The following is a 25370-nucleotide window of genomic DNA, read 5'->3' as shown; positions in this document are numbered from 1 at the left end:
CATTCATGGGGTGCTGCTCCCCCATTGTGGCTGCACCCTGAATGGTTGCGGGCCTTCTGCCAATGCCTGCAGCATCCGCAATTACTGCAGGGCCCCCAACGGCTGTGGCGCTCCAACCTGTTGCTGCCTGGCCAACAAGTCACACAACTGTTGAATTAAATCTCATTGAATGCTCACATTTGGGTCTTCTTCCTGCACAGGCCTTGGGCCGATGTTATCTCCCCATTTCCCACAACGGACATGGCATGGCGCTAAAAAGAGGCTTTTGGGTTTTCTTTTAAAAAATTTTGAAGGGTTAGGGAGGGGGGAGGGTCAGGCCCGGCAAAATAAGAGGAAGATTCTACCGGACCTTTCGCAGTCTAGGTTGGCCGATGGCCGTGGCAATATGGGGGCCGGGGAGAATCTTGGGACCCAGGGGGATGGGGTAGGGATACCAATCCCCACAGTGATTGGGAATGGTGGCAGATGGATGAACAGAGGGCCATATCGTAATTTGAGAACACGCCCCCGCTATTTTTGAGCTGTGGCACGATCCGACCCTCTGGCTCTCACCTGCTGTCCTGGGGAAGGGGGAGGGCAGACACCTGAGCTCAGACTGATCTATTTCAATGCCAGGTCTGTTGCGAATAAAGCTCCCCTCATCCATGATTTGATCGAGGAGGAAGACGCAGACCTGGCATGCATCACAGAAACTTGGTTGGGCCCAGAGGAAGGGATCCCTCTGATTGATTTATGCCCTCCAGGTTTCCGTGTGCTGCATCAACCTCGGGCTCAGGGTAGGGGAGGTGGCATGGCGGTCATTATCAAAGAGACCCTCCATCCACAGGAGACCACTGCCCCCCAGATAGATGGATGTGAATCCCTCCTCTTAAGGTGGAGTCCTGATGGTCAATTGGGCCTACTGCTGGTATACCTCTCTCCAAGCTACGTAGCAACGGCTCTACCCAGGCTACTTGACACCCTCTCAGGAATGGCTGTTGAATTTCCCAGACTTATGGTTCTGGGAGACTTTAATCTGCCTTCCCTGGGCAGTACATCGGAGGTGGCCCAAGAGTTCATGGCTTCCATGACGGCCATGGACCTGACCCAAATTATTCAGGACCCGACTCACGAGTCGGGAAACATGCCTGATCTTATTTTTATCTCTGGGCAATGGCTTAATGGACTGGGTGGGGTTACTCCAACATCTCTACCCCTTTCATGGACAGACCATTATCTCCTGCGGTTAGGCCTCCGTCACGTCACCCCCCGCTGTCAGGAGGCGGAACCGACCAGATGGTTCCACCCCAGGTGCCTGATGGACCCAGATAAGTTCCAGATGGCGCTTGGACTGATCCCTACCTCCCTCTCCCACAGCCCGGTCGAGTCCTTAGTTAATGCCTGGCAACAGGCTGCTTCGGAGGCTCTCGACCGCGTTGTGCCTTTGCATCCTATGACCTGACGCAGATCCTGACTCGCTCCTTGGTTCTCCAAGGACCTGCAAGAGATGAAACGCCAGAGAAGGAGCCTAGAGAGCATTTGGAGAACCAGTCAGTCCGAGTCTGACCGAACACAGTTAAGATCCTTTTCTAGATCTTATCTTGTGGCAATGGAGGTGGCAAAGCGCACTTACTTCACCACCCTCATTGCATCCGCAGACAACCGCCCGGCCGCCCTGTTCAGAGTGGTCTGCTCCCTTTTAAATCAAGGGACAGGAGAGGACCCCTTACGAGGACGGGCCGAGGAATTTAGTAAATATCTGGTGGACAAAATTGCTCAAATTCGGGCTGGTCTGGACTCTGACTGGGCAGTATCTGACGAGAGGAAAACGATGAGTTTGGCTGAGAACATTTGGGAAGAATTTGATCCTGTGACTCCAGATGAAGTGGACAGGATCATGGGGAAATTAAGTGCCGCCACGTATTTATTGGACCCGTGTCCCTCGTGGCTGGTGTATGCATCTCGAGAGGTTACACGAGGCTGGATCCTAGCAGTTATCAATGCCTCACTGAGTGAAGGGTACTTCCCTGCCGCCCTGAAAGAGGCGATAGTAAGGCCCCTCCTTAAGAAACCTGCATTGGATCCAGCTATTTTAAACAACTTTCGTTCTGTCTCCAACCTTCGCTTTCTTGCGAAAGTCGTTGAGAGCGTGGTAGCACGGCAACTCCCTTTGGTCCTGGAGGAAACTGAGTATCTGGATCCGTACCAATCGGGTTTCAGGCCCGGATATAGCACGGAGATGGCATTGGTCGCGCTGGTGAATGATCTCTGGCAGGCCCGAGATAGGGGTTACTCCTCTATCCTGGTCTTATTAGATCTCTCAGCGGCTTTTGATACCATCGACCATGGTATCTTGCTGCGTCGTCTTGAGGGGTTGGGAGTGGGAGGCACCGTTCTACGATGGTTCTCCTCCTACCTCTCAGGCCGTTCGCAGATGGTGTTGGCAGGAGGGCAGAGGTCAACCCCAAGGCCCCTTAGTTGTGGGGTGCCTCAGGGATCGGTGCTCTCGCCCCTCCTGTTCAACATCTATATGAGGCCGCTGGGTGAAATCATTCGTGGTTTTGGGGTGAGGTATCACCAATATGCGGATGATACCCAGTTGTTCATCTCCACCCCAAACCAACCCAATGATGCCCTCGATGTGATGTCCCGTTGCCTGGAACCGGTACAGATTTGGATGGGAAAGAACAGGCTCCGGCTCAACCCAGCCAAAACTGAGTGGCTTTACATACCGACATCTCGTTTAGTCCAAGAGGTTCCATCTTTGATTATAGGAGGAGAGATATTACCTCCCGTTGATAGAGCATGCAACCTGGGCGTCCTCCTGGATTCACGACTCAGTTTTGAAGATCATATTGGAGTCGTGGCTAGGGGGGCATTTGCCCAGATTCACCTGGTACACCAGTTGCACACCTTTCTAGACCGAGATGCCCTACGTACAGTCACCCATGCACTCGTTACCTCCAGTATAGACTACTGTAATGCTCTCTACATGGGGCTGCCCTTGAAGACCACCCGGAGGCTTCAACTGGTGCAGAGTGCAGCTGCACGGGTAGTGATGGGAGCACCCCGATACTCCCATATTACACCCCTCCTGCGTGAGCTGCATTGGCTACCGGTTGCCCTCCGGGTGAGATTTAAGGTGCTGGTTCTTACCTTTAAAGCCCTACATGGCTTAGGCCCGGGATACTTGCAGGACCATCTGCTGCCGGGAACGAATTCCCATCGCCCAGTACGCTCATACAGAGAAGGCCTCCTCAGGGTACCGTTGGCTAGACAATGTTGGCTTGCGACACCCAGGGGAAGAGCCTTCTCTGTGGGAGCGCCAGCCCTGTGGAACCAGCTCCCCCCTGAGCTTCGGATGGCCCAAGATCTCCAGTCCTTTCGCTGCGGCCTCAAAACACTCCTTTTCCACCTGGCTGACCTAGACTGACAGGGATTTTTATTATATTTACAATTCTAACTCTATTCTTTAATTTATTTTAATTTATTTCAAATTTTTATTTTTAATTTACTGTACAGTGACCTTTAAGTTTTGTTGTTGTTAGCCGCCCTGAGTCCCTCGGGAGATAGGGCGGGATATAAATCCCATTAATAAATAAATAAATAAATAAATATGCCTGCCGGGTTATTACTTTCCCTTCCTCTGTTCGCTACAATGTAATCCTTTACTTTGTTTATTGGGTCTGTATCCTCAACCCACCTGCTGAAATGTAACAACTTGTTTCCTGCGTTATCTCTCTCTCTGAATTCTATGTTTTAAACTATCAGTTAGAACAAAGGAGGAAATAAGGAATGTAACCTCAGTGCCTGGTTTATGTCTACACTCTCAGAGGAAGGTGTGAAGAAGCCACCGACCCTCACTGCATGAGCTGGAGATGGGTCGATGTTATCTCCCCGTTTCCCACAATGAACTTTACACTTGGGGATTGGCCATTCCACATTGGGCGGTTGATCTATGGGGTGGGGTCTTGCTTGGGGATACTATAATCTACTGCACTGCACAGGAAATCTGAGATCCTGTCTGTTATGCCTGCTATCAACTACTCTTAATAAAAATTCCTATTGGAAGAAATTGTTTCCAAAAGTTCTGCTTACTTAAGATGTGGAGTTGAAGTGGGTCCTGACACGTGACTTGAATCCAAATCTTTGACTAGAGATCCAGCTCATCTACTCATCTATTAAAAAGTAATTCATACTTTTCATTCCAAATACAAAATATGCTACAATTTGTAAAGCAAAACACTTATGTACTGCTGTTGGCTCAGTAATGGAGCCTGATTGTAGCTTGATGTTCTTGATAGGGAATAGTCTGTTTAAATGAGCATATAGGTACTTTTTATATCCAATTTTAAGTAGAACTAAAATATAAATTGGCTGAAAGCTATAATGAAGATTGTGATTTATGGGTTCATTCTTAAGAGCATCTATTACGCTCCTTAAGACAGTGTTTCCCAAACTTTCTTCTTCAGTATCCAAATCCACTTATCAGACAGTCCCTATTTAAACATCGTTATTGTGATTGAGTAATGGGTTTAGAAAAAGAAAAAAAATACTTTTATCCAATTTTGAGAAATTTATCCAGGTTTGGGAAGCCCTGCCTTAAGATACTGAAACATAGAGTTGTCTTGTTAATCCCTTCTCTTTTGGAAAAATCTTAGTTCAGTATTAATATTCACATCCACATCGAACCTCAGCTATTTTTGTAATTTCCATTTAACTTATAAAGGAATATTATTTGGATACAAAAATCACAGAAAGTCATATTCTATGTCAGATCTTTGTTCCCACAGCCAATAGTGGATTCATTGTAGATTGGAACAAATTCTGAAAATTGTTATGCCATTGCAATGGAATCTGAGATACTCTTACTAAATTCTATTGAATCATTTTTCATACTTTCATAATACACTGGATTGACATTGTTTATATAAATATATATGTTAATTTGTGCTTTTTATTGGAAAAGTCCTTTGATTCCATCTTTGGAAGAATACCTAATTAAATTGTTGGAGTATATCATTGCATTTTTAATTTATCCTTTAAAATGAATGAATGAATTATATTACTTGCAAAATGTGCATCATATATTTTATTATTTTTGTACTGTGGTATTTGTAGAATGCCTAATATTTTTAAAACTCTATTGTTTAAATAGTTTAGGCCAATAATAATAATATTAGGCTTCTTATCCAGAGTTGAGTACAGCAATAAAAAATAGGTGTGGATTGTATCAGTGTTACAACAAATGTTTCAGTCTTAGGCTGATTACTAATATTAAGATCACTACTTTATTGTTGTTTAATGTTGTTGCTCTCTCTCTTTCTCTATCTATCTATCACCTATCTATCTATCTATCTATCTATCTATCTATCTATCTATCTATCTATCTATCTATCTATCTATCTATCTATCTATCTATCTATCGTGCAGTTTGCTGTCAGTTTATATTCTAGTGGCTTGCCTGTCAATGTTGGTGAGAGTTGCTGTTAGCTTCTTTGGCAGTTTCTTGATTGGGATATTGTTTACTTGATTGCTGGTCTGATTTAACCTTGGAGTTAATCTGGGTGCTGATTGCTGGTGGAGAGATGCTTGGGTCTTTTTGTTCCTTTTTGGGCTGGGTGATAGTCTCTTTTGCATAGTCTATAGATGTTGCTAATGTCTGTGTATCTATTGATGGCTGATTTGTCAGAGTGCCAGGCTTCTAGAAATTTTTGGACTTGGCCTGGTCTAGGATGGGCATATTTTCCCAAAATTATAATTAAATCTGTCTATATGTTGTGAAATTAAAGAATTTTCATCATGTCTTCTGATCGCTAGTTGGTGTTCTTGAATGTGGTCTGCCAGTCTTCTGCCTGTTTGTCGTACATAGTGGTTGTTGCAGTCCTTAACTGTATGTTGTTGATGATTCCTGTTTTTTCTTCTGGGGTGTTTGGACTTTTGGTCTGCTTAGGATGTTTTGAAGGGCTTTAGTTGGCTTGTGTGCTGTGCTGATTCCATGTGGTTGTAGGAGTCTGTTGGTGGTTTCTATCCATTTTGTTGGAATATGTTGTATAGATGCTCCATTTCCTTTTTCTGCTGTTCTGGGTTGCTGCACTGTGTTTGGTCTCATCTAAATAAAGTCCTTATGCAGCTTCTCTTGTGGCAGGTTGGGTTATTGCTTTGGTAGGGGAGCTCCTGGTTAGTATGGGTGGTTTTTCTGTAGACTTGCATTACTAGTTTGCCATTATGGTCTCTGCTAAACAGGATGTCCAGGAAGGGTAGCAAGATTTTTTTCTTCTCTAGGATACTGGATTACTTTAAAATGTTATTGATGGCTCTGTGGGTGTACTCTAATTGGTCCTTTTTATTATGGTGAAGGTGTTGTCTACATATCTGATCCATATTTTCAGTTGTATTTGTGGAAATGCTATGGTTGCATGACGACCTCTGCTATAAGTCCTGAAAGTGCTGATCCCATAGGTGTCCCTTTAATTTATTGTTAAATTAGACTCTAATTAGAACCAGTCCAGCATAGATTAACTCCAAGGTTAACATCAGACCAACAATCAAGTAAACAATACTCCAAAGAAGCCAACAGTAAACAGCCCAATCAATCTCTAAGCTCCCCACCCCCACCCCCACCAATGACAGGGCAAGACACCAGAATATAAACTGACAGTAAACAGCACTCCTTACTAGTACTGATGATGTTACCTAGTTTGGGTAATGAAACATTTCAAGAAAACAAGCAAGTTCAGAGAGGAAAGACCCCTCATGTCAACCCTGAGCTATTCTCCTTTATTAGGTTCATAACTTCCCATTAGTTATTTTTGCACTTAGCTGTTGGGAGAATGGCTAACTAAAATATAAGAGTATGTCTTGTTGTCCACAATATTTTTGCATTTACATAGTAAATCAGATATAGAATTTAATTTTAATTGGAAACCATTCTGGTATTACAATCTTATATATGGAGTCATGCCAGGTTCAAATTTAGGTTTCAGAGTTAATGATGAGCCTTCTTAATCTGATACAATGTAATGGATAATATTGCTCTTAACATATAATGCTAAATGTAATATTTAAATAACTATAGAAGCATTTTTGACTTTATGTTTATGTTGGGTGAAAATGTCAAAAATGTGTAACAGAGTTCATGAAAACTACATAATTGTGGGAGGCCAGTAGGTCTTTGGGTGTCAGTAGATAACAACTCTAATAAAGTAAATTGTGAATATATTTTATTTGTTTAAAAAATAATACAAAATAAAACCTGAACTTATGTTTTCTCCTATTAAATAAGCAAAATATTTCTTTGCATATTGGACTTTTCTTAGATTACTTTTCAGACAATTCAGAATGCAGTTTTCATCATTTTCCATTCCATCAGCCTAATCTTTCCTCTTGCTTGTTCCTCTAGTTAACTAGCTGCTCTCCTAAAGTTTAGTGCCCAAGAACACATGTTGTTTTGATTAAAGGAGGGCATCAGAATAATTTGCACATTCCACAACTGTGACCCAAGTTGCCACTAACAGAAAATATAAACAATTTGGATTGCAAACATCAACCTTAGCCAAAGCTGTAATTGTCTCACAGATATCACAACTTCACTGGATGCAGTGATGTCTGAGTCTCACAACATTATAGTTAACTCAGTGTTTAAACACAGATCATGCCACATATATGTTTTCCATCAGTTCTGTGTTCTAAGAGTCTAAGCCATGGAACAATATGCTCCTAGAAAAAGAGTTACTTTAAGCCAGTTTTAACCTACACAAATATTTCTATATTGGTTACAGCTTCTAATGAGAATCGGTGACATATAAACATATAACATAAATGTTATATATAACCATGATCAAGCAAATAAATGCATAAATATATGCAGATTCAACTCATGACTGCATCTACAAAGTCAGTCAAGAAAATCCAGCAGAAGAATCATCTAATGATTTTACACCTGGAAATATTTTATTATACACACATACACAAACACATAAACAAATGTGTTTTTTTGTTTCTTCTATTAGTTTATGACCACATAAAAATTGATTGATTGATTGATTGATTATTGCATCCTATTTTTTTCAAGAAAAAAAGAACTACCATTTAAGATATAGGTAGTCCTTCATTTGGTTATTCAGTGATGTAGTCATTGAGCAGTTTGCCATGTGGCCATGTCACTCAATACAGCAATCTCAGCTCTCCCAATTTCAATTATTAATCTGGGCTGGGGAGAGGGCCTAAGTCACCCACTGAACCTGGGAGGTCTGGGCCATCTGCCCATCCCTGAGGGAGAACAATTTCAAGAATAATGGTGTTTCATCAGATTTGAGGTCCATTCCTGTGCCAGGATACCCATATGCCAATTTTGTATCTCAAATCCAAGATGCCCTCTACTTGCAACCTTCTCTTCCAGCTTTCCCATCAGGACAAGATTAAGCAGTCCATCTGCATTTAAAAGACAAATGCCACTCTTTCAAAGATAGCAAAGTCCACATTTTGGACAGAGAGGACTGCTGGTTTGAAAGAGGGCTCAAAGAGGCCATCTATGTCAAAACTGAACAGCCGTCCCAACAGAGGGGGAGGGATCTGGCATCATTTATCTCCAGTCTACAACACAGTCCTTTTAACAGTTCCAAGAAGGCTCCACACCCATTTGCACTACTCAGTTGACCCTGATGACACAGATAAGCCTCCAGGGGCTTCAATGACTCTCTAAAATAATGCAGATGACCAGCTGTCTGTAAGGAGTATAAATCCTGCCATTCCCCACCATCCAGTCTGAGCTGAAGAAGCTTCTTGGATGAGAAGCGAAACATCTTCAAAGAAAAACAAGAAACTCCAGTTCCCACATGAAAAAAGCACCTTTGGGATAGGCATGGTGTAATGTTTTGCAATGGCCAAAAGGGCTTTACAAGCTGTAAAGCACTCATTCCAAGGCCAAGGCCATTGCAAACCATTGTTGAAGGTCCTACCTGTATTTTCTGAAATAAATGATGACTTCCAGGGCTTTACTTTTCTAATGAAAGTTGAAAATAGCATTCCTTGAAACATATGTTTTACATTGAGCAACAGTGATATTTTTTTTGCACTCATTTTATATAAATATTTAAGAAGAGTCTTCAAATTAAACTCCCAAAAAGTAATAAAAAAACTAAACTTTTATTTTAGTAACACTTTCAGTGTACTGATAAAAAAGAATGGAAATAAGAGTTGTCATTACTCTAAAAACTTGATTATCCTCTATTAATGATGAGATAAATACCATTTTATAGAATTATTTTTTCTGAACATTTTGCATGCTTGGCAACCTGGTATGCAGTGAGAAAGGTAATTCTAGAAAACTGATATGAATGGCACACATTTATCAAATGTATTTTATAAATCATATTTATTCTGGTAAATGGATATACACAGTTGGTTTGTATTGCTTCATAATTAATAGTAATACTGATACATCACCCCAGTGAAATATAAACTTTGTTAAACAGGGTTTATAAAGAATGTGGGGCATTGACATATATCTGTTTTATTCTCTTTATGAAATAAACAGAATAAACAGAATCTGTCACACTTTTGGGGGTGCCCATATTTTTCTTAAGAAGTAATGATGTCAGATAGAAAAACTATTTTTCATGAACTACATCAAAAAATATTAATTCTACCCCAATGCAGGACATGTGCCTCAAAGACAACAACATGATACAAGATTTGGTTTTTGTTTTTTTACCCTGAGCTTGCCTGCTTTATTTATTTAATATGCCGTCTTTATTAGTTTTACAAATAAGGCGGCAAACATATCCAACACACCTTTCTCCTCGTGTTTTCTTCACAACCTTGTGAGGTGGTTGGGCTGAGAGAGTGAGACTGGCCCACCTAGAAGGCTTTCATGGCTAGGATGAACTCATGACTTCCTGCTTTCTAGCCTGCTGCTAGTTGACCAAACTAGCTTTCTTTACAGCACAAACCCATGCAATGGACCAGATAGCTCCTCAATCTTAACACTAAGTATCCTAAAATTTGAGCAATCTCAGTTTGAAATTACCTGTGACCTCATGCAAAAAATTTTTTAAAAAAAATTGATACTAATCAGAGTTTTTATCAGCAGCATTATTGGAATTCACATGTGAAATTTCCCAAGATTTTGAAGTTTGCCTGTGAAATTGAATAAGATGCTGGCGTTCTTTTTTAAGATTTTGCAAACTTTGGAGCAAAATCATTGAATTCTCAAGAGATTTGCTACCGTTCTTAGATTTTAAGGTTTAGTTTATATTTAAACTGGTTTTAAAGTGCTGTGTTACTATATTCCAGTGTCAGCAGAGGGCAGCATATTGCTGGCCCCTATTCAATTCAATCCAATGTATTTTTATTTCACATAGAGCAATGTTTTTATGGCATCTAGGAGCAACTTCATTTAGATATAAGGACAATTTTATTTACTTAATGTTCTTAACCAGGATGTGCTCTATTTTTATAATAAAAAATAAAGTCTGTATTTCAACTCAAAGTATTTTCAGACTACAGATACTTTCAGATAATCTCAGTGTGAGGTGAGAAGAGAGGTGTCCCAAATTCTCTGTACCTATTTTCTTCACAGTTCTCCAGGCTCAGTAGATCACAAGTGCTGGATACTATGCATTCCAGCCATGATTCATTAGCGCAATAGTACATAAGTGGAGTTGTCTTGCTGTATTTATAATTTATAATCTCAGTTAATTGTATTAATTTCCAAGGTAAACATACCATCAAAATACTTCTGCCTTCCACAGCAAAGAAATAAATTTTGGGACCTGCCCAATGTGGGGAAACAGTTAGTTTTCAGTCTTCTTATTCTGGAATAGCTTATTTCCTCCAAGTTAACGATTTAAACTGATTTAAAACAATACAAATTGCAAAGGCAAGAGAAAACCTATGGACAACCCAGAAAAGTTTTATGTCTTCAAGAATGAGACTTATTCTACCTACCTTCCTTCCTTCCTTCCTTCCTTCCTTCCTTCCTTCCTTCCTTCCTTCCTTCCTTCCTTCCTTCCTTCCTTCCTTCCTTCCTTCCTTCCTTCTCCCCTCTCTGTCCCCTCCCCTTCCCTTTCCCCTTCCCCTTCCCTTTCTCCCTACTTACCTACCCCTGTGCCTTCCATAGTGCTCTATGCATTTCACCCCCTGGCTTTCAAATACTCATACTATGCCCAATGCTAATTTTTGTGCTGAAAATTTGGAGATTTATATACATCAGCTGGCAGGCAGCCTGCCTGCTCTTATACTGTAAGTGGGTCTCTGTTGCCTACTAGTGATCCCCAGGAAGGTTTACAATGTTTAACTTCACCATGAAAATAATCATGATTAAAAATAATTAGAAAAGCATAATGTAAGAAGGAAGTCTGCTCTTGATGCTCACTTGGCTTTTCAGGAACTCTTGATGATCTAAGGGCATGACCTGACACGAAGAGCAAAGTATGGCCCAGAAATGAAGTACAAATCAAATAAACACTCAGAACACATCTGCAAAGATAGGGCAGCTTAAATAATAGATGCAGAAACGCTTGCTCTCATCAATCTTTATTCATAATCTTTATTTTTAGACAGGCTAGAAACCTAATTAAAATGCATTTTAAAATTAAAAAGACAAAGAGCCAAAAAGTCATTGATCCATTATCATTACTGCTTAGTGCATATTAAACAGAATGTAAATTATCCATTAGTTTTTTGTGCACTGTGGGGTATCAAAATTATATATCATGTTAATGGGTCATCATGGTTGGCCCAGGGGTTGTGCAAGTCACTTTAGCAGAAGTGCAATTGTCAACAAGGCTCAGAATCACTAGAAATATTTCCAAGGACACATTGTGCAAATGCATGCCAGTTTTAGTTGACACTTTCAGCTGATCCATGCTGCTGACCTGAGGGGCAATTCACAAACTCTGAAAAAGGGACTATGTGTGACATGAACAAAAAGAAACTGTATTTAGCACAGGGGAGGGCTCTGTGTGATAACTTTGCATGCCTAGGGAAGAACAAACCACTCCATTATTTTAATTCATTGTCTTTTTCCTGTGTAACATAAAAAGGGAAGTCTCCTATTATTTGAACTTGACCTTGTTGACTACACTAATCCTTCCATTTTTTATTTTTATTTTTTGCTGCAGTATAGAAACACTGCATTTCTCTGGGATAGTTTTCATTTCCTTAGTTTAATCGATAGCTCTGGAATCTTCGAGTGGTCTCCTACTCAAGTCATAATCATGCCAAACCTTGTTTAACTTTTTCAAGATCACCCAGAATCTGTTAGGTGGATGATCACCAATATACAGTATCTGCTATATCTCATGGCCCCATTTTAAACAAATATCTTTGGAAATAAATATTTCCCAAACATACAGTTTGAATAAATTTCTATGCATGTTTTCAGAGAGAGTAACTCATCTGGGACTCCTGTTTTTCCTCATTGTTGACTTTCTCCTAAAGCCATTATTAAAATGCATTATAATTTGATGGATATATAGAAACTCTCCAAAAATAATATTTTTGTTTGATTTTACAAACAGAAGTTATGTATAGTTTCAGTCAATAAAAAATACATGGCAGAATAGAAATAAATAAAATAATACTGCACAAGAACAATTGACATTATGTGCATGTTTCACTGGTATGTGTGCACTATATGGGATAATTATCAACAAAATTATCCCATTGAAAGTTCAGAATTTTATATCAAAGCGAGTAACGAGAGAAATGTTGAGGATTCCTTTTTATGCCATAATATTTTTGTTTTATAACTTTGTTCCAATGTTACATATCTACTGGAGATAACAATGTCAGTACTGGCTGGGAAATTCTGAGAGTTGAAGTCCATACATCTTCAAGCTGCCAAGGTGGAGAAACATTGCTCCCAAGTATTTGTTTTAAAACTAAAAATCCTAGGTTGAAATTATCACTCATCCATGAATCTTAACCAAACTTCAACTTAACTGCCATTATAAAGAAGAGAAATGTCACAATTAGCATGAATGCAACATTGAGATTTATTAGATCTTGGATACTCTGGAAATCATTCCTTTATGAGATGAAACATTGTAATGGACAATTTCCACATTTCTTCTGTCATGATAAATAAAAGTGACACAATTCCCATTTCCATCGTTTGCTATGCCTTTACTTTTTACCTCCCCCTTGACTTCTTATGCTATTGTCACGAAATGCATTATGTACAATATTAGATGATTGGAAGAACTTTCTGACAGATGTAGATTAATTAGTTTCTAATGGGAAAATGCATGTGTGGTGCACTCTGAAACTATTTTTATTACAAGGCATTCTTTTCCTCCCATGTGGTGGATCACAACCATGTTCGCATCTGGAGGTTAAGCTTTAATGAAACATTTGTCCTTGTTGGTAAAAGAAAGGGAAAAATATACCGTTTCCTCTTTGCTTTAATACAGGACAGCTTTTCTGAAACACTTACTCTGGCCTGTGAGCTATATGGAGCTGTAATGGTATTTAGTTTGGGGCTGAACAGATTTCCTCTATGTGATTTGTGTTTTGTTTCATTTTCCATTCTCTAATTCAGTCCTCATATTTTACTTGTATTTTAGTTTAACTAGAAAGTTTTCTAAAATTAATTTTTAACACTAAAAATATTTTTCATTCATTAGAATGAAAACAAGTGCCATAAGTGATGTGTTTCCCAGCAGTTTTCTTACAATCAGAGAACTTTTTGATTATTTTTTTTTTGGACTTAACAAATACAGTGGATGAATTCCAGATTCAATCATACTTAAAGAATGTTTCCTGAAATCTACAGGAATTTTTAACCACTTAATTCATTTAAGTCCCACTGCTTTTCATATAACTAGTTTAAGTAAAAATGCCTGGATACAATCTATTATCTCATTCATGTTTTATTTTTTCTTCCTATGGCTGAATAACTAGCATATGGCTTTCCAAGCCTTTTATTCATTTATATGTTTCCTTCTCATTACATGACAGACATGCATGATCAAACAAGCAGTCTTGATGTTTTAGTGATGCACATGTACTTCATGTGGAATATAGAGCATCATACAAAAAGAACATTTGTTAAGAATGGTTTAGTAGTGCGAACATTCATTTCAACGTTCAAGGAGAGAAGCAACCTGGAATTAAGGAGAAACTTCCTAACAGTGAGGACAATTGACCAGTGGAACAGCTTGCCTTCAGAAGTTGTAGATGCTTCATCACCAGAGGTTTTTTTAAAAGAGATTGGACAGCCACCTTTCTGAAATGGTATAGGGTCTAGAAGACTTCCAACAACTCTTCCAGCTCTATTCTGATTGATTGATTGATTTCATATTTCAACTAGATTAAGCAATTCAAAACTCACCTACAGTATCTGGATAGGAAGAATTTTGGAAGTGTGCAATTATGGAATCATTGCTGGAATTTTTAATTTGTTTATAGTTACCCTACATAGCTATATGATCTTGACATTTCTTCATTAACTCAGTCTGTCAGAATCCATTTATATCACATTTCATAAATGTATAGGTAGAACAATGTGCTTATTCTGGGGATTCTGCCATCTCTCTGAAGGGGGGGGGGAGAGGATAGACTTTAGGCATCTTCAAACAACAGGGAACATTTGAACAAAAAGGAAGCAATAACCATAAAACCAAGGAGAGTTCCCTTTCCCATGGAAGGGCCTGACATCTGACCAAATGGATGAGGGGAGGGGCTGAAATGGGAATGCTTTATATAGGATTGAAATGTAACTTTGTTAGATTCCGTCTTGTATTGCCACAATCGATTCCATCCTAGTAAACATTTTCCTTTTGGACTAAACTTGCATCCAAGAGTTCTTATTTCCTAAGATGTGGATTGAGGTGGGTCCTGACAGTAGACGGAATCTGCTTTAAGAGTCAACCTGGAAGGGAAAACCTTACCGGGGGACTTTGCAACAAATACAATGTCTGGCGACGAAGCAAGAGAGGAGGGAAGCCCCATGGAGGGGGAGTCTTCCCCCCAAATGGAATCCCAGAGACAATGGGAAGCTGAAGCAGCATATTCCCCCAGGGAAGAAGCGGTGGAGCAGTACGACCGAAAACCCCGATGGTCGATGGGCGTTGGAAGGAAAAGTGAGTGGGAAAAGGCTTCGGGAGAAGCGACCCTGAGGCAGAGTAACCCCAGAACCACAGACGAGGACCAGGATGAGGAGCGATACTGGCCCCGGCGCAGACAACATTCCAGCCAAAGACTCCCGCCGCTGGAAGTCAAATTCAAGGGGGAGCCATCACGAATGGGATTTTTCCTAACCCAAGTCCTCAGCTACATGGAAGAGTACGAACGGGACATCCCCAGTGACAAAACACGCATCCGAATTGTGCAATCTGCCCTGGACGGGACGGCTGCAGACTGGGTGGTGAACTTGCATGACTCCAACACCCCAGAACTCAACGACTTCAACTGATTCATGTCATCTTTGAGGCGGTGGTTCGAGGATCCTTTGGCTGACCGTAAGGCCCGGGAGAGAATCAAAACAGTGAGGCAGGGAAGGCGAGCAGTGGCTGATTATACCCAAGAATTCCGAGCCATTGCCAGCAAGCTGAACTGGCCAGAAGACATCCTCCTCAGCCATTTCAAAGACGGTCTAAACTACGACTTGTATGACGCTTGCCTGCCTCGAGGAGACCCACCCCATCTCGACGACTGGTACATCCTGGCGGAGGAAGTGGAAATAGACCTACTGAAGAGACACTGCAGAGGAAAACCATGGGGCCGCCTGCCACCCGAGCAAACACGCGAGGGGGAAAAACCACCAGCCACAGCCAAAAAATCAACAGGTTGCTTCAACTGCGGGAGAGAGGGCCACTGTGCTGCAGAATGTCGTTCAAAAGCCCCCCCCACAAAAACCAGAGGCATCATCCTCCAAGAATCCGGGAAGCCCCAAGGCAACACAAAAGAATCTTCCATGAAGGGGACAGAGGCTGTAGAGTCCACAATTCCTGCCAGGAACTGGGATTGGACTCGGGCCTGCACCGCAGGGACGGTGGACAACTCGGAAAACAGCTCAGAGGGAGAACCATTGGTAAGTGGACCCCTTCCACCCATACTTAAGACAGTGATTATATTAGCTTCCCCTATGCCTGAAGCAGCCAAAATAAAAGCTCTGATAGACTCTGGGTGCATCCGCTGCCTTATCAGCCCAACGCTGGTGGAGAGATTGAGCATCCCAGTGAGGAAGCTAAAACAACCAATCTCTTTTAGTCAATTAGATGGGACAATAGCAGGGGGAGGACCAGCCACCCTAGCCACTTTACCAATCCACCTATCACTGGGGCCCCATGAGGAGGACATAACGTTTATAGTGGCCCCAGGCATGGAATGCCCAATGATTCTAGGACTGGAATGGCTGAAGAAATGGAACCCCGGGATAAACTGGAGGACAGCAGAACTCAATTTCCAAAAGGGGGGGCAGAAGAACTTAGACTCCAAAAGCACCCCCCAACCCAGAGGGAGGAGACAGCAGCGGTGGGGAAAGAGAAGGGGTTACCAGAGATACCGGAAGAATACAGGGACCTGGCTGAGGTTTTCAGCGAGGAAAGAGCAGATGAGCTTCCCCCCCACTGCCCCACAGACTGCACCATAGAATTCAAACCTGGGGCAAAACTCCCAAAACCCAGGATGTATGCCATGAGCCCAAGGGAAATGGCAGAAATGGAAAGATTCATAAAGAAAAACTTAGAAAGAGGATTTATTGAGCCTGCCAAACCCAAAGTGGCCGCCCCGGTTCTGTTCAGGGAGAAGAAGGATGGGTCTTTTCGCTTGGTTGTGGACTATAGAAATTTGAACACAATTAGTGAATGTAATCTGTACCCCCTTCCCCTAATGAAGGATATGCTATCCCACCTATCGAAAGGAAAGATTTTTACCAAACTAGACCTGAGGGAAGTATACTACCGTATTAGGATTAAGGAAGGAGACGAATGGAAGACTGCATTCAACTGCCCAATGGGGTGCTATCAATTCAAAGTATTGCCATTCGGACTGCAAGGGGCCCCCGCAGTCTTTATGCAATTAATTAATGACGTGCTGAGAGAGCACCTATATAAGGGGGTCCTGGTTTACCTCGATGACATCCTTATCTTCACAGAAACCAAAGAGGAACATATCAAACTAGTCAGAGCAGTCCTGAAGAAGTTGCGAGCTGCCCATATATATGCTAAATTATCGAAGTGTGAATTCCATCAGGAAAAAATCGACTACCTGGGGTATCGCATATCTGCAGAGGGCATCGAAATGGACCCTGAGAAGGTCAGGGCAGTACTAGAGTGGGCACCCCCCCGCACACGGAAGCAATTACAAGTTTCCTGGGTTTTGCAAATTTCTACCGCCAATTCATCCCTGCATTTGGCCAAATAGCCATGCTCCTCACAAATTTGTTGAAAACGAAGGGGGGGGGTCACCCGTGAAACCCAGCCAGCCTCTGAAATGGTCAATGGAATGTCAAGCAGCATTTGAGAGGCTAAAGAGACTTTTTTCTGCTGAACCTGTCCTAAAACACCCAGATCCCGACAAACCTTTTGTAATACAGGCAGATGCGAGTGATGTAGCGGTAGGAGCCATACTATTACAAGAAAATGATGGGGGGACATTGCAACCATGCGCATACACATCCAGAAAACTCACAGAAACAGAACAACGCTGGCCAATATGGGAAAAAGAGGCATTGTCATTGAGGTGGGCATTACTAACATGGCGCCAATTTTTAGAAGGAAATAAAATACCTTTCCAGGTCTGGACAGACCACAAAAATTTGGAAGCACTAAAAACACCCAGGAAGCTCACTCCTAAGCAAGCCCGCTGGTCCCAACATTTTCACCGATTCAATTTCACTCTCAAACACTTACCAGGGGGGAAGAACTTCCTGGCAGATGCATTATCCCGCATGCCCCAATATAACAGCACAAGAGTTACTGACTTTAAACCACTTGTACCGGAACAACAACTGGCAGCACCAGTCACCACCAGGGCACAAGAAAAAATGAAGCCGAAGGTAGATAGCCAAACTGGAATAGAATTCAGGAAGTCTTTGGAAAGTGATGAATTGTTCCAGAAAAATAGACATGTGTGCACAATTAAAGATGGACTGCCATGGGTGGGGGAGAAGCTATATATACCTGCCACCCAGAGAATCAATTTCATGCAACTGTGCCATGATACAAAATCAGCAGGACACTTTGGCTTTGTAAAAACCCTACACTTAACTAAAAGGCAATTTTGGTGGCCATCTATGAAAAAGGACATAGAAAGCTATGTGGGTAGCTGTCAAATTTGCGCGATGGCCAAAAGACTGCAAGGGAAACCGCCAGGTCTGTTACAACCAGTGGCAAACCCCTCAGCCCCATGGAAAGAAATTGCCATGGATTTTATCGTAGAACTGCCAGAAAGTAATGGAAACACCGTAGTCTGGACTGTCACAGATCTGTTCTCTAAGCAAGTACATTTCATACCTTGCCAAAAAATCCCGACCGCAAAAGCATTAGCAAAACTTTTTGTACAGCATATTTACAGATTGCACGGGGTACCACAACGCATCATATCTGACAGAGGGGTGCAATTTACGTCGGCATTTTGGAAAGAATTTTTATCCCTCTTAGGAACCACCCAAGGACTGTCATCTAGTCACCATCCTCAGACAGACGGAGCTTCTGAAAGACTTAATAATATACTTGAACAATATCTGAGATGCTTTATTAATTTTCAGCAGTCTGACTGGGCGGACCTACTGCCTTTTGCAGAAGTAGCATATAATAATGCAGTCCACTCAAGCACAGGTTACACTCCTTTTCAAGTAGCTACAGGCCAGAGTTTCAACCCAATACCAGAACTAACCCCAAAAGAACCAGTTATCCCTGATCTGAAGGAATGGATTGCTCAATTACAAAATACATGGCCAATCGTTAGGAAAGCGTTGGAAGATGCCAGAAAAGCATACAAGACACAGGCAGACAAAAAAAGAACCGATCCCACACCATTTAGGGTAGGAGAGATGGTATATTTATCCACAAAATACCTGAAATCACTCCAAGCCTGTAAAAAACTAGGACCAAAATATATTGGACCCTTTCCAATTAAAAGAATCATAAACCCAGTAACAGTTGAATTAGAACTACCCAAAAATCTTAGATGAATACACCCAACCTTCCACTGCAGTCTATTAAAGAGAGAACAACAATCACCACTACGAGCAAAAATCCCACCACCACCACCCCCCATCATGGTGGAAGGAGAACAACATTTTGAAGTGAAAGAAATCTTAGATTCCAGAAAACACCATGGAAGGATACAATATTTAGTGGCATGGAAACACCTCCCCTCCTCAGAAAATGAGTGGGTTAACAAACTCCATGTTAAAGCACCTAAGTTGCTTAAGAGGTTTCATACAGAATATCCGAACAAACCAGGCTAACATTTATATGTTTTCTTTCCCCACAGATGGACTCATCTTTTTTCTGAAAGGAGAGCCGAATGTCAGAATCCATTTATATCACATTTCATAAATGTATAGGTAGAACAATGTGCTTATTCTGGGGATTCTGCCATCTCTCCGAAGGGGGGAGGGAGAGGATAGACTTTAGGCATCTTCAAACAACAGGGAACATTTGAACAAAAAAGGAAGCAATAACCATAAAACCAAGGAGAGTTCCCTTTCCCATGGAAGGGCCTGACATCTGACCAAATGGATGAGGGGAGGGGCTGAAATGGGAATGCTTTATATAGGATTGAAATGTAACTTTGTTAGATTCTGTCAATCAATTCCATCCTAGTAAACATTTTCCTTTTGGACTAAACTTGCATCCAAGAGTTCTTATTTCCTAAGATGTGGATTGAGGTGGGTCCTGACACAGTCTCTGTTGAAACAGTTTAGCCATGAAATCGCTTTTTTAATTTTTTTTAGAAAAAGCATAAATAAAGAGAATATAAATGACTGTGTGAATGCACATAAACATATACATACATACATACATACATACATAGAGACAGGCAGGCAGACAGATAGATAGATAGTAAGAAAGTAGGAAATAAAACACAAATACAGGTAGTCATTGACTTACGAATGTAATGGAGCCTGCCCATTCCATTTGTAACTCAAGGATTCGTAGGAGTGAATCTCATACCTTGAATGTGATTCACTCCCAGCTTGTGCCCACGCATTCGCTAATTTAATGCAAGGGCATTGGAGGTCTTTTCTGGGCTGCTACCGCCCGGAAAAGATGCTAGGGGACACTTCAGCGGGCCTCCAGAAGCTCCCTCTTCTCTTCCTGGGAGCAGAGAAAGAAACAGAGAGGCTGGAGAGGAGACAGATTTTCACAAGTGACCCGGCATGGCAGGATGAGAGGGAGCATGAGATATTTCAGTGGATCAGGAAAGGCCTTGGGTGGTCTGAAGATGGCCTGTTCCATAACTAGGCCCGCCATGGCCTTTCCCACCCTGAGATAATTCATGTTCACTTAGTGAGCTGTGCATTCACCCACACATTAAATTAGTGAATGCATGGGTGAAAGCTGGGAGTGAATCATGCTCAAGGTACAAGATTCACTCCTACGAATCCTCGAGTTACAAATGGAATGGGCTGGCTCCATTACATTCGCAACTTGAGGACTACCTGTTTCCATAGGCCTAGTGCCTAGGGAGACCTAGGGAGGGAGGGAGGGAATAGCCAGGGTGAATGCTGCAGTGTCACTGCAGTCATTTGTAAGGGTGAACGACTGCTGTGGTGCGGCAACATTTGTAATTTTGGGACATTCGTAAACACTAGGGAGTGCTTATTGTGTAACTTTGAACGTTCTCTAAGGGAACGCTTATAAATCAGGGATTATATGTAATAAAGAATGGGTGGAAAAACCATTGATCTGAGATACAAAATTTCATATGTTCCAATATATCATTAAAGCATGCACATGCAGGCGCAAATGGGCTGCACAACCCACAAAATACTATAGAGCAGGGGTCCCCAGCCTATGGGCTGCAGCCCACTACTGGGGCATGGCCTACTGGCCACTGGGCTGCTAGTGCCCATGGACACATTTGCACATACAAAGTTACTAGTGACAGTGGCTAGCATCTGCACACCTGCACAAACGGTGCTGCTAGTGCCGTGAAGGTTGTGCAGTCCATTTGCACGCCTGCGCAGACAGGGCTGCTAGCCCCATGCAGGTTGCACAGCCTGTTTGCACATGCACATGGTTGCTAGCAGTGGCTAGCACCCATGCACCTGTGCAAACGGGGGTGTTAGCCCCATGTGGGTTGTGCAGCCCATTTGCGCCTGCATGTGCATGCTAGCAGTGGTGGCTAATGCCTGCGTGCCTCTGCAAATGTGGCTGCTAGTGCCATGCACGTTGTGCAGCCCATTTGCACATGCATGTGGGTGCTAGCAGCAGCGGTGGCTAGTGCCCATGCACGTGCACAAACTAGCTGCTAGCACCATGTGGGCATGCATACCCAATTTGCACATGGCTCAGTTTGCACACGTGCACGCACTCACAAATTTCCAAGCTCCTCCCTTTCCCTTTGGGCTGCCAGCATGAAAAGGTTGGTGACCTCTGCTGTAGAGTATTTCATATCCCTTTTCTAAACAAAATTCCAAAATCCTTATTGAACTTTAAATTAAACATATTTGATTAACACAGTACAAATCAATGATAAAATTATAATCAATACAATTTTGGGGTATAGTGAAAATACTTATCTTCAGTGCTTTTTTTCTAAAAAAAAAAAAGATGCTGGAACTCACATATAGCTCCGGCTCCAGTCAAAAGCCCTTTACAGAGCAGGGAGAGGAGAAGAGACCACTTTAGGGAGCTTCCAAGGCACAGATCATGTGAGCAGTGTCAGCTGACGGACACCATTGCTGTGGCTTTTGAGAGGGCACTTGTTCGTAGCCAGCATGTCTTTTGCCATCTCGTCCTCCTCTGCCTCTGATGACACAGAGGCTTCCTCCAGAGCCAGAGCGCCCAAGGCGGCAGCAGTGCTGCTGCTTTGGGAGCGCACCTGGTCCCTTGAAGATATTCACTCCAGGAGTCAGTTCTGATCCCTGGTGGCCAACACGGGAGTGAGGACAGGTGGCAGTGGTGGGGGGAGCCCCATGAACCAAGGCAGAGAAGAGGGTCTGCTTTCAGGACTGTGGAAGTGTTTCCAGGTCAACCTTTGATGCCCCCAATTTCCCCGGGCAGCTGCCTTTCACCAAGCCAGAGCTTTACAGGTAGTCCTCCAGTTACCAGTGTAATGGAGCCTGCCCTTCCACTCATAACTTGAAAAATCGTAGGGTGAATCTCATTCCTTTAGCAAGATCACTCTTGCTCATTAAAATGCGCACAGCTCATTAAGTAAACATGAGGTATCTCAGGGTGGCGAAGGACATAGAAGGCATATTTATGGAACAGGCCCCCAAGGCCTCCCCGACTCACTAAGATACCTCATGCTTTCCCCTCCCTTCCTTCCACATGAGACTCACCTGGAAAAGGACTGTCTCCTCTCTGCCACGGTCCCTGCTGCCGCTCTGATCTGAGGCCAGGGGATGCGTCCACAGCCCCCTGCAGCCTGATCCAGGCTCCGGAGGCCTGTAAAAGACCTCTGCTGCCCTGATCTATGGCCATGAAGCAATTTTGTGCCACCCTGTGGCCTGATCTGGGCTCCAGAGACCTTTTCCAAGCCTTCAGAGCCTGGATCGGGCCACTGGGGGGGGGCGCAAAATCACTCCACGGTCATGGATCTGGGCTCCGGAGGCTTGGAAAAGGCCTCCAGAGCCTGGATCAGGCAATGGGGGGGCGCATAATTGCTCCGCGGCCATAGATTTGGGCTCCAGATGTCTTTCCCAGGCCTCCGGAGCCTGGATTGAGCCACTGGGGGGCTGCAAAATCACTCCGTGGCCATGGATCCAGGCTCTGGAGACCTGGAAAAGACATCTGGAGCCTGGATTGGGTTGTATGGGGGCCACAAAATTGCTCTGTGGCCATGGATCTGGACTCCGGAGGCTTAGAAAACACCTCCAGAGCCCAGATTGGGCGCAAAATCACTCTGCAGCCATAGATCTAGGTGGCAGAGGTCTTTCCCAGGTGAGTGGCAGCAGGAACCACAGCAGAGAGGAGACAGACCTTTTCCAGGTGAGTCCCATGTGGCAGGAAAGGAGGGGGAAGCATGAGAGCATTAAGTGAATGCTCGTAACTTGGGGATTACCTGTACTCATGCTGGCAGCTTAGAAGGAACCAGTTCTTCCATTCAAAAAAAGGTGCCAGAACGTTGTTCTGTGTGTTCTATGACAAAAAAGCACTGCTTATCTTTAGTAGAGACTTTTATATCTGAAGGCATTCTTCAATTGATATAGAAAGATGGCAAAGCTAAATAGATTTTATTGCATTTGGGTTCTAGAAGAATTAGAAGCTAGCTTTTTTCAGAAATGAAAATACAGAAACCTGGGAATTATTGGTTGAAGAGAGACAAATGACCCTCTCTTTGTGGATTTACTTTTTGTTTATTGTTACATAGGTTAGTACAGATTACTTGCATATTATAATAGACAGCCAATTATTTTGGAATAGATGGACTGATCTTAGAACAACTCATTGAAAGCAGACCATGTTTTTAAAAAATTGATAGCATTTTTCTATTCCAACAGATTTTTATGGCTGGCAGATGAAACCAGAATCGACACGAGTATATTGCAGTGGATCATGAGAAGAGTTTCAATAAAAGCTACTCGTTTTTGAAGGGTAGAAAGATTAAACAAAATCTATCTCTGCCTTAAGTGATGTAAGGAAAAGCAGCTGAAGTAACTGTTCTGCACTTACATCAGGGATAGGCAAGTAGTATTTCATGAAATCAGCTCTGTTTATATGACTTGAAGCTTTCAATGTATAATGAAAATACTCTGATTAATGATTTATCATATTAGACTATTTTACAGTCTATACTCAAAAGCTTCCAATAATACTCTAATCTTTAATGTGCAGAATTTTGATATTAAGGCACTGATGTGTCATAGATAAGGGCAGTAGTATCTGGCCATGAACAGTCACATCAATTTTGGTGGAATTTATTTATGTTTAAGGTCACAGATTTAAACATAAGAACATATTTCATACATTGAGTGAATGTGAGATTTGCAAGTCAAAGACAAATTTCTTTTACTTTTGAAGAAATAATTGATACATGTTAATCATACTGATATAATAATATATGGAGAAAGGTACTTAATTCATCTTTAGTTGAACTGTTTTTCCCCAATTAATTTTGTTTAACTTTTTTCATACTTTGCGGAGAAACCAATTTTATAATTAGACAGATGCCATTACATTGAGCTTGAGTCCTTGTCACAACATGGATAAATTATTATTTTCTTCATGCATCCTCAGTAATCTATCTGTAATCTATTTGTTCATATCCATACATTCTATCCACTTTCTTTCCATTCTTCTTCTCTAGTCTTGTCAAACAAAATCACTGTAGTATTTGCTCAAAGTATGTCAGTTTTTCCTTGCTGTGCATTGCCTCTAGAGAAAAACCAGTCTTTATTTGGTCCAGGACTTATTGATTGGTTCTTTTTGAATTCCGTGGTACTCTTATTAAATCTATAATTTAAAGGCATTCATCTATCTCACTCGCTCTTTCTCACTGCCCAGTTTCCATAGGCTTTCCATTAACTGGAATTAATATTATTATTGAAATATGCTTATTCTTCATGGTTATGTCTAAGTCTGTCATTGCCTTTCTCACTAGAATTCATCTCCTTTTTACTTTTCTAACAGATTTCCATTTTTTTCTCTTGAGAAAAAAGAAATCTAGTTACCTTCTTCATTTTTGGGCTGCCAACCTTAATTTCTCTAAGTATGGAGGCTGACATTATGTTTATCTTCCCAATATTTAACATTTGCCCAAATTGTTAGTTTGCATTTTTACTTTTTAAATCAGGTCTTCTAATTCTTTTAAAATTTATTTTTTTAACTAATACTAGTACTAACTGCATGTTAAACTATTAATAACACACATCCTAACTCAGCCATTCTTGTAATAAATGTATCATATAACTTAGATACATATAGCAACAACATCTATCTTTGTCCTTATACACACCAGTCCATATTAACCACTCTGTTTTTCTAAATTCATTCAATGAAATCAAAATTCATTATTGACTATAATGATTCCTTGGAAAAATCATATGGAAACAATATATATCCTTCTTTCACTCCTTTGTCTACACTGAAGAACAGCATTTTACAAAGTTTTACAGAATTATTTATTTATTTATTTATTTTTATTTATTAAATTTTTATACCGCCCTTCTCCCGAAGGACTCAGGGCAGTGTACAGGGCAATAAATATCAAAATGTAAATACAAAAGTTAAAAAAGAGATTAAAAAGAATTAAATAATTATGCC

The sequence above is a fragment of the Vipera berus genome (assembly GCF_964194415.1).
Source record: "Vipera berus genome assembly, chromosome: 4".
Classification (NCBI taxonomy): domain Eukaryota; kingdom Metazoa; phylum Chordata; class Lepidosauria; order Squamata; family Viperidae; genus Vipera; species Vipera berus.
This window is presented reverse-complemented; position numbering follows the sequence as displayed.